Here is a 10,245-nt window from a genome sequence, read left to right as displayed (position 1 = left end):
TGCCTATTTATGTGTGGTCTAGTTAAGATAAAAATCATTTTTATAAATTTAAAACTCGACATTGTATGAAATAAACATTTTTAAAAACTTAACAATTTTTCACTACACCGTGCATCGCATCAGTTGCCTGCGTATATTTTCCGTTTCAAGTACTGTAAATTCTAATATCTAGTGTACATTTTAATCTTAATTATTGATGTTGTGTTTTATTCATATATATGAATAGTTTGCTAATTATTTGTAAAAATTGTTATTATTTCACAAACAGGCTAATGGAGCAACAAAAGATAACTGTAATACATGGAATTTTTGGTACCTAAATTTCGACGCCTTCAGGATAACTTCAGAATGTAGTATCCTCTAAAATGACCGGTATCCTTAATATATTATCATACTAATAATACAATCTCCATTTTTTAATGTTAACAGGTCAAATAACGTTATACATGTCTTCCCGAAGACTCGGTCTACTCTCAACAACCACTTAAGCAACGCGCGTCATGGAGAGCAACGGCTATATTTGATTTAGTCTAGGTTTTCCTGATTTTTAGGAGATATTGTTAGCTTATTTCTTGTATATATTGAGCCGATATATGGACTAAACACACACAACACATACGCTCGATACTTAGCAACATTCAATCATTGTAACACAGTCCAGATTGATAGCTGCAACAGTTGTAATTTTTTCATTACTTAATAGATTGGTGGTGATAGTTTTCACCACCCGGGGTTTTTTTACTTGTTATCCTCAGAATAACAGGCTTTTCCCTCGCAACAAATCTTTGTGTTATTGCATTTACATTCATTTTTATCAAGCACCTAACTTCACTTACTAATTTGGTTACGAAATTACTCTTATTGATTTTTACCCAAAACAATAACCATTTTGAATGTTCGTATTTTGAAGTTATGGTGTTTAAAGGGCAGCAACAAACCGAATGAAGACTCGTCCATAGAAATGATTTTACAAGATGAGATGGTAATTTAATACTTGCTCAATATATTTTAATTTTGATTTAATATTATTGAGTCATATTTAACATATTTTATAAGTACACGGGATAAGTTTGAAGTTTCATTAACAATGGAATTTAACCTGGTTAGGGTCATTTTTTTGTTCATTAGCGGGCCAAAAATTAAGTATTGTTATTATCGACTCAAATTTTATGAGAACTATATTTCATGGTTTCACTTATGTTCTTAATGATCATATTATGTAAGTTTGGGTAATCTAATGTTGTTTTGTTTCTAATAACAGATAGTTATTACTCCTGTGATGACTGTTGTTGGTGCTTTTGTTGCTGATGGTTCAACCGGTCACCATTTACTCGAAATGGTTTTAAATCCATGTTAATAAGAGCAACTATAGTCTTTTTCGCTTATGTTGGAATGATGGGGTTGCTAATTTAGCTTAAGAATTTAAACGACCGCACGTTGTATCACACGAGCTCTGTGTCTGTCAATGATGATCACGCAACTCCTATTTTTATATCTCAAGACATTGTCGAATATGTTCATGTTAGTGATGAAAATGTTGATTCAGCACCTCTTAACAACACAAACCTCAAACACAAGTTGGTTGGGGCCTACAATCTGGATGGCGACACGAGTATGTCATCTACGATAAAAAAAAATCGGAATTAAGGACGGACAAAGTTGATGGCGATTCTCGGGTGGTTCTTTTAACCATAACACTGCATTTTTGAGTTTTTTATTTAAAGGTTTGGAAAAGAAAAGATAAGAAAATTTTTCTTTTTTCATTCTTAAGTTTTTATTTTAAAATAAAAGAAAGAGAATGGAAAGAAAAGTGGGGTCTTTTTTCCTTCAAAAGTTTTCTGCCAAATATGATCGGATTGTAAAGGAAAGTTTATAGCCCATTATAATATTACTAATTTACCCTATTTTAATTCTCTTTTCCATTTGGCTATAAGGACATAATTGTAAAGTTATAAATTTTTTTTATATCTTTTCCTTCCAATGTAACTCAAGAATGTAATTAACATATTATTTTCTTTTCTTTTATTTTAACTCAAGAATGCCATTTAAATATATAATTTCTTTTTCTTTCTTCTCTTGTCCAATCTTATCATTTCTTTTCCTTGTATTTTAAACCCGAGAATACAGTGTAAAGGTTGAGAAGTAAATGGCTATTAGCCATTTAAAGGAGAATAAAATATATTTTTAAGCCTCTTTTAATGCTTTTCTTTATTGATTTAGCATGTTTCGTGCTTTATTACTGTTGGTTTATTTTGGTTTTTGTATATTATTTGGTTGTTTAAGACACTGTTATGTTTTATCATAATTTGGTTTTATATGGATTGATGTTACGAAATAAAGTGGTTTTCTTTTATAACTTGATTTCAAAACCAAAAATTTCTTTTGTGCAAATACTCATTTTATAACAAATTTGATCACTAAAGCCGTTATTGAATTACAAATAAGTTTTTACAACCTTAAAATAGCTCAATCAAAAAGAGTCAACCACTAAAATAAATATCAATTCTTTAACATAATTGTTTGTAAATTTGTTAGATATTTCTTAAACATAATTGAGTGTAAATTTGTTATTAATTTGGAATTATGGGGTGTAAAATTTGGAATCATGGTGCATTCTCTCATATCAAAGATGGAACATAGATGGTAAGCTTACTTTAATTTTGACTTTTAACCATGTTGAATTATTATTAAAAAATATTGTATTTATTTTGAATGGTACGTAAAAAAGCATTAAAGTAAAAGGAGACCTAACAAATCACCATATACATTAAACATTCTATATTTGTGAAGAAACTAACTAGAGCTGATATTTAACTATAATTGAATTCTAAATATATAGAATTTAAAAATCTAACACGTTAGTTCGTTCTAATTCGGTTGTTGGGTGTTGTATGAACCAATTGGTTATTTTCCCGGGTACCCTTTTCATGTTATCCGGGTAGCCTTTTTAATATTTAATGTAATATCTAATTTTATTTATCATTTTCTTTATTTGATTCCCATCTAAGTAATTTTGATTTTTGGTACACAAGTAATGCGATGAGTTTCAAGGTTCAGGTTCGGGTTACAATAATTATTGATACCATATTTCGGATTAGATTTGGTCTCGGTTTTCATATTTGGTGAAAAGTTCTTGGTTGGGGTTTGTTGGTTGTAACAATGATAATTAAAAAAAAAAACTTTAAAGGTATATATATATGTGTATTTAATTGACGATTTTTATATATCCATCCTTGTAGTACATGAGTTAATAACATAGTTTTCCCAATAAACTAATAGACGTGTTTCATGATGAATAACTTTTAATCACGGTCAATATTATATTATCATGGAGCTTGTCAATTTATTGAAGAGAGTAAATATCGCTTAAATAAAATAAGATCCATAAGAGTGATTGAGAATATAATGCAAGCCGCCTACCACCCAAAAATGTATGCAAAATATGTTTAGCCTAAAAAGGAATATAAGCGTTTGAAGATTGAAGAAAACATGAATGATGACTGACTTTGACACCTTAATTCAATGGATAATTTTGCTATAACTTACAAAGACCGCCTTATCTGAATTATTTTGTACAAATTTTATACTTTCACATTTCAGTTTCAAATAATTGAGTTTAAAATGATAAAATGATAGAGTTGTGACGTGTATAATTTTTTGCTATTTAATTTTAACAAAAATATATATTAGAATGATTATGTCAGGAATGTTAGAAATATTTTTTATATATTTTCGAATGAAGTTATGTAAAATTGTTGTAATTCAGTATGATATTTGGTACCCAGTTTTATTAAAATTCGGTATCGAATTTTCAATACTGGTAACTGGTAGACATTGATCTTATCCCTAAAACATACTGTTGTTGGGTTTGATTTCTGGACCCTTGGTGGTGGTGGTGTTGACTATGGGTGTTCAACTTCGGATATCCGGAGTTTTGGATATTCGAAAGTTTCGGATAGTGGATTCGATATCCAAATTCATATCCGAAATTTCGGATATCTGTTCGGATATCAAAACGGATATCTAAATTCTAAGAAAAAAAAACTCTATTTGATGCTTACTAGTTAACAGCTATTATTTGATTTCGGTTTACAAAATTTAAGAATAGAGTAAATTAACACCAACAAATCTTGCTTCAATGTAAGTTATGGATTTCTAGTTTTCATCCACCAGAAGTACCGCCGGCCACCAAGCACCTTGTCAGGACCGGATCTAGTGCAAAACCTTTATAGGCTGACAAGAGCACACTAGATCTATGAACTCAAGGCCACTTGAATATCCCGGCGGAGTCAGTATATTCAAGGGTTGGGAATGAAGGTTTGGATGATTATAGATAGTCGGTAAGAAATAAAGTAGACAAAGATTCACTATTATTGATATATCGTTTCAATGGAACAGTGATTTTAATGCAAGGAATGTCTAGGGTTTCGTGACGGCGGCGGTACGATGTTACACAAAAAGAATATTCGCTCAGGTGAATGTGCTCTCGTAATCCACAAAGGCTCCGTCCTTTTACATGAAAACCTAGCATTCTATTTATAGGCCTAAACATTTTTTTAGAAGCCCTAATAATTACATAATGAATGACATAAATAAATACAAGTGTAAACAAGTCTTCGAGTAAGATATATCCTTGTCGAGCAGACTTGTAATGCATGGCATGCTCGATACAAGTCTTCGAGCAAACTTTACTTAGAATATTTTTAGATAGAAAATATTCTCCTCCAGCAAACTTCGATCTTCATGACATATCCTTGCTTTACTCGAATAAGTCCCTTGAGCAAGCATGTTCTTCTAAATCTCTTCAATCCTGCCTTATGACTTATTGAGAACAATCTTCAGCATACTCGAGTGTGAAGCTTGCTCGGGATTTGTAACACCCCGACCAAAGGCGGATTATACATCGGGGCGCCACATATTGTTTCATTACTCGTGACACTATTGGTGTCAATATTTATTAATACACATTTTATCGCGCACGCGCAGCGGGGAAAATAAAGAACATAAATCAACATAAATCAATATATTATAAATTATAACATTCAAACATCATTAACTTGTCCTGATACATTTTAATTCTAGGTCCAAAAGTAAAAACGTCCTACGTGTCCACAAGCTCCAAAACAGCTACTGCAAACCTGAACATGTGTTAAAATAAACGTCAAACACTTGCGTGTTGGTGAGAAATCAAGTTTAATACAATACATAGATAACAATAAATCTGCGCGCAACATGTGTATGTCTGGTTTTCAACAAGGGTGTAATCTGATCGGGACCAACTCTAAGAGACAAGACTGCCAGTGCTCACAATTGAGCTCACAAACAAGACTAACTGTGCATGTGTAAACAAAAGAGAAAATCATAAACGAATGTTCTCCCGTGTTCATCTAATGGTACCATGAAAACTGCGGAATAGACCGTCCATACGGTTAATGATCCACACATACAAATAAACAGCCAAGTCTACGTCCTCAACACATGGGATACTGCGCGACTAAAGTTCATAAACAAGTTTGAGACTCTAAGTTGTATGAACACATGAACATCCCAAAACATTAAAAGCAAAAAGGGATTAGATACGAGATAACTCACTTGATAAACGATGCGGTGAAAGATATGCAAGAATCAACTCTTAAACAAGCAAAGTTAACCTATAATTAAGATTATTGTTTTAACGATCTGTTTTAAGTCTTGATAATAAGTTAGCATAATTAATAAGTAAATTATTATATAATATATATATATTACCGGAAAAGCAGGGCAGAACAGGGAGGAAGACGGAGGCAGGAGAGGAAGATGGCAGAGAGAGCAAGGAGCAAGAGAACAGGAGAGATTAAGTGTTTGTGTGTGATGTGTTATGAAAATATTATTATTATTTATAGGAAAACCCTAGGAGACACAAACCCTAGAAAAAGGGGAAGAGATCTCAAAAAGTAAAAGAAAAGATATCAACGGTAAAAAGTTCTGAAAAGTAAAGATATCAAAAGATATGGCAGCTGCAGGGGGCAAGATAAAGCTGACAGGGAACAGTAAAAAGCATGGGCGGATCAGATAAAGGTACTGGTCAAGCATGGCAAAAGCAGATCTCAAAAGATAATGTCAGTCACTTTTTCTACCAACCAATGGGGGTTGGTACGCATGCTGCGCCGAAAGTAACTATTCAGACATTAGATAGGTTAGGTCAACAGCACAGAAGATAAGACAACACAAAAGCATACAGGCTGGAATAAACAGAAGATACAAGGGTTAAGCGCGGGAAGGCTGAGTGCGCGAGCGCGAAGGCTGGCACAACAATCCTTAGCGCACTGCGGGAAGAATCACATCCTTAGCGTGCTGTGTGAACTAGAATTCTAAGCGCATCGCGGGAAGAACATACATTCTTAGCGCATTGCGGGAAGAACATGCATTCTTAGCGCGCTGCGAGAAGAGTTCTCTTCACGCATCGCAGGAACAAGATGTCTTCACGCAGGCTTCCATGTAAGGAGTCTGGCGCGTGGAGCTGCAGACATCCTTAGGCGGGAAGAACCAAAGGACAAGCAAAGAGGAGGGAGACAAGGCTTAAGGGCGGGACGGCGACAAGAGGGAAAAGAAGGCGGAATGAGAGAAGGAAGAGGGAGGGGACGGCGAAAAGAAAGAGAGAGAAAGAGGCGGGAAGGAAATATATATTTTTATTATTAAAAGTAAAATATAAGTATAAATAAATATTAAATCATAAAAGAAAGAGATCGGGTCAGAGAAACGGGTACCTGGGTCGGGTCGGATCAGGGCAGATGTCACAGTCTCCCCTACTTTAAGAAATTTCGTCCCGAAATTTATCTCGAAGTAGGTTGCGCAGAGAACAGGTGCGGGTACTTGATCTTCATTTGATCTTCCCTTTCCCATGTAAACTCGGCTCCGCGCTTGGACTCCCAACGAACTTTCACGATATGGATACGACTGCGCTTGGTTTGCTTAACCTCGCGATCCATAATCTCAACAGGCTTCTCAACGAAATGCATAGTTTCATCAACTTGAACTTCATCAAGTGGAATGTGAAGGTTCTCGTCAGCTAAACACTTCTTGAGATTGGATACATGGAACGTTGGATGCACATTACTGAGCGCGGGCGGCAGGTCAAGTCTGTAGGCAACTTTTCCCACACGCGCGAGAATCTTGAATGGACCAACATAACGAGGAGCAAGCTTACCTTTTTTCCCAAAGCGGACAACACCTTTCCAAGGCGACACTTTGAGGAGAACAAGATCACCAACTTGAAATTCGAGAGGCTTTCGCCTGCGATCTGCGTAACTCTTCTGTCGGCTTCTAGCAGTCAGCAGATGATCACGGATCTTGGCGATTTTATCGGTTGTCTCTTGAACAAGTTCGGGTCCTGTGATTTGAGCTTCTCCCACTTCGCTCCAACAAATCGGGGAGCGGCACTTACGACCGTAAAGTGCTTCAAATGGGGCCATACCAATACTGGAATGATAGCTGTTATTATAAGAGAACTCGATCAAAGGCAGGTGTGAATCCCAATTACCTCCAAAATCAAGAACACAAGATCGGAGCATATCCTCAAGAGTTTGAATAGTTCGCTCAGACTGTCCGTCAGTCTGAGGATGATATGCAGTACTCATGTCCAAGCGAGTTCCTAGCGCAGATTGGAGAGATTTCCAAAAGCGAGATATAAAACGGCCATCGCGATCGGATATGATGCTCAAAGGAGTACCATGGCGGCAGACAATTTCCTTGACATAAAGCTGCGCGAGATGCTCAACACGGTAGTTTTCACGAATGGGCAGAAAGTGAGCAGATTTAGTCAATCGATCCACTATTACCCAAATGCTATCATGTTTGCTTGCTGTCAAAGGTAACTTGGTAATAAAGTCCATCGCTATACCTTCCCATTTCCACGTAGGAATTTCTGGTTGTTCGAGCAAACCAGATGGGCGTTGGTGTTCAGCTTTCACTTTAGAACAAGTCAGGCATTTAGCTACGAACACAGCAATATCCTTTTTCATACCGGGCCACCAATAAGTTATGCGCAAATCCTTGTACATCTTATCAGCGCCAGGATGAATAGAATACCGAGATTTGTGCGCTTCACTCAGGATATCAGCGCGAAGATTCTCATCAAAGGGAATCCAGATGCGATTAAGATAACAGAGAATTCCACTCAGATTAGGGACAAAGAGTGCTTCCGCGCCACACGCTAACTCGGCGCGAAGGTTACCATTACTGATGGATGCGCGCTGCGCGTCACGAATACGCGATTCAAGGTTGCTTTGAATCGGCGCGAAGTGAAGCTGGGTGCGCGGCAAGATACAGTTAAGTTGGCAGGGTTTTCGGCTGAGCGCATCGGCTACCACATTAGCCTTACCAGGATGATACCGGATCTCACAATCGTAATCGCTGATGAGTTCGTTCCATCGGCGTTGCCTCATGTTAAGTTCCTTTTGATCAAAGATATGCTGAAGGCTTTTATGGTCAGTGTAAAGGATACACTTAGTACCATAAAGGTAGTGTCTCCAGATCTTTAAGGCAAAAACAACTGCACCAAGCTCGAGGTCGTGAGTTGTATAATTCTTTTCATGAACCTTGAGTTGCCTTGATGCGTAAGCGATAACCTTGCCTCGTTGCATAAGAACACAACCGAGACCTTGGTTGGATGCATCGCAATACACGACAAAATCATCATTACCCTCAGGTAGTGCAAGAACAGGAGCTTCACACAACAAACGCTTGAGCGTCAGAAAGGCTTCTTCTTGCTTCGAGCCCCAAATATATGGTTTACCTTTGTGCGTAAGAGCTGTTAAAGGCAAAGCGATCTTTGAGAAGTTCGAAATGAAACGCCGGTAATAACCAGCTAAGTCCAGAAAGGAACGGATCTCAGAAGGAGAGGATGGCGTAATCCAGTTCTTGATTGCTTCAATCTTGGATGGGTCGACATGAATACCCATCTTGTTTACAACATGACCAAGAAACTGTACTTCATCAGACCAAAATTCACACTTGGAAAGCTTAGCATAGAGCTGCTCGGTTCGAAGCTTCTGCAACACCAACCGAAGATGTTGCTCATGCTCGGCCTTGGTCTTAGAATACACCAGAACATCATCGATAAACACGATCACGAATTTATCCAAGAAAGGCCTACACACCCGATTCATTAGATCCATGAAAACGGCGGGTGCGTTGGTTAGACCGAAGGACATGACCAAGAATTCAAAATGGCCATAACGAGTTCGAAAAGCAGTCTTCGGCACATCTTCATCGCGGATGCGCAACTGGTGATAGCCAGAGCGGAGATCAATCTTCGAGAAACAAGAGGCACCTTGGAGTTGATCAAAGAGGTCGTCAATACGCGGTAAGGGATACCGGTTTTTAATGGTGAGTTTGTTCAACTCGCGGTAATCAATACACATGCGAAACGATCCATCTTTCTTTTTAACGAACAACACCGGAGCACCCCAGGGCGAAGAGCTAGGGCGAATGAATCCTTTAGCAGTCAACTCTTGAAGTTGGCTGGCCAATTCTTGCATCTCAGCGGGGGCAAGACGATAAGGAGATTTAGCTACGGGGGAAGCACCAGGGACAAGATCAATACGGAACTCGACTTCACGAGCGGGAGGGATACCAGGAAGATCATCAGGAAAAACTTCAGGAAAATCACGCACAACAGGGATATCGCGAAGCTTCTTTCCTTCATCGGGTTTAACCACATGGGCTAGAAATGCAATACACTTCTTCCGCATGAGTCTTTGGGCTTCGGCGCAAGACATAAGTTTAAGACCACTGGAGGGTTTTTCGCCGTAAATGTAAAGATCACCATTTTCTCGAGGTAGGCGAATCAATTTCTTGGCGCAAATAACTTCGGCGCGATTATGCGAGAGCCAGTCCATACCAATAATAACATCAAAGCTTCCAAGAGGCATAGGGATGAGGTCGATCAAAAAATCGTTTTCGTTAAGATTAAGCGTACAATCTTTAATCACTGAGTTAATTAAAATAATTTCACCATTAGCCAATTCAACTGAAAAATCTTCTTTTAAATCGTTGCGCGGTCGCGCAAGCTTCTGCTCGAAGGCGCGAGAGATAAAGCTTCGATCGGCGCCAGTATCAAAAAGTACAGAAGCATAAAATCCGTTAAGTAAAAATGTACCATTAACTACGTCATTATTCGCTTGCGCTTGGTGCGCGGTTATGTTAAAAGCTCGTCCACGCGTTACTTGGTTTGAAATCTGGTTCACCGGATTCGCTTGCGTAATC

The sequence above is a fragment of the Bidens hawaiensis genome, unplaced genomic scaffold, assembly GCF_021521415.1.
Source record: "Bidens hawaiensis isolate Kalapana, Puna unplaced genomic scaffold, B.hawaiensis_p1.1 tig00007857_1, whole genome shotgun sequence".
Lineage (NCBI taxonomy): Eukaryota > Viridiplantae > Streptophyta > Magnoliopsida > Asterales > Asteraceae > Bidens > Bidens hawaiensis.
Note: the sequence above shows the minus strand (reverse complement) of the source record.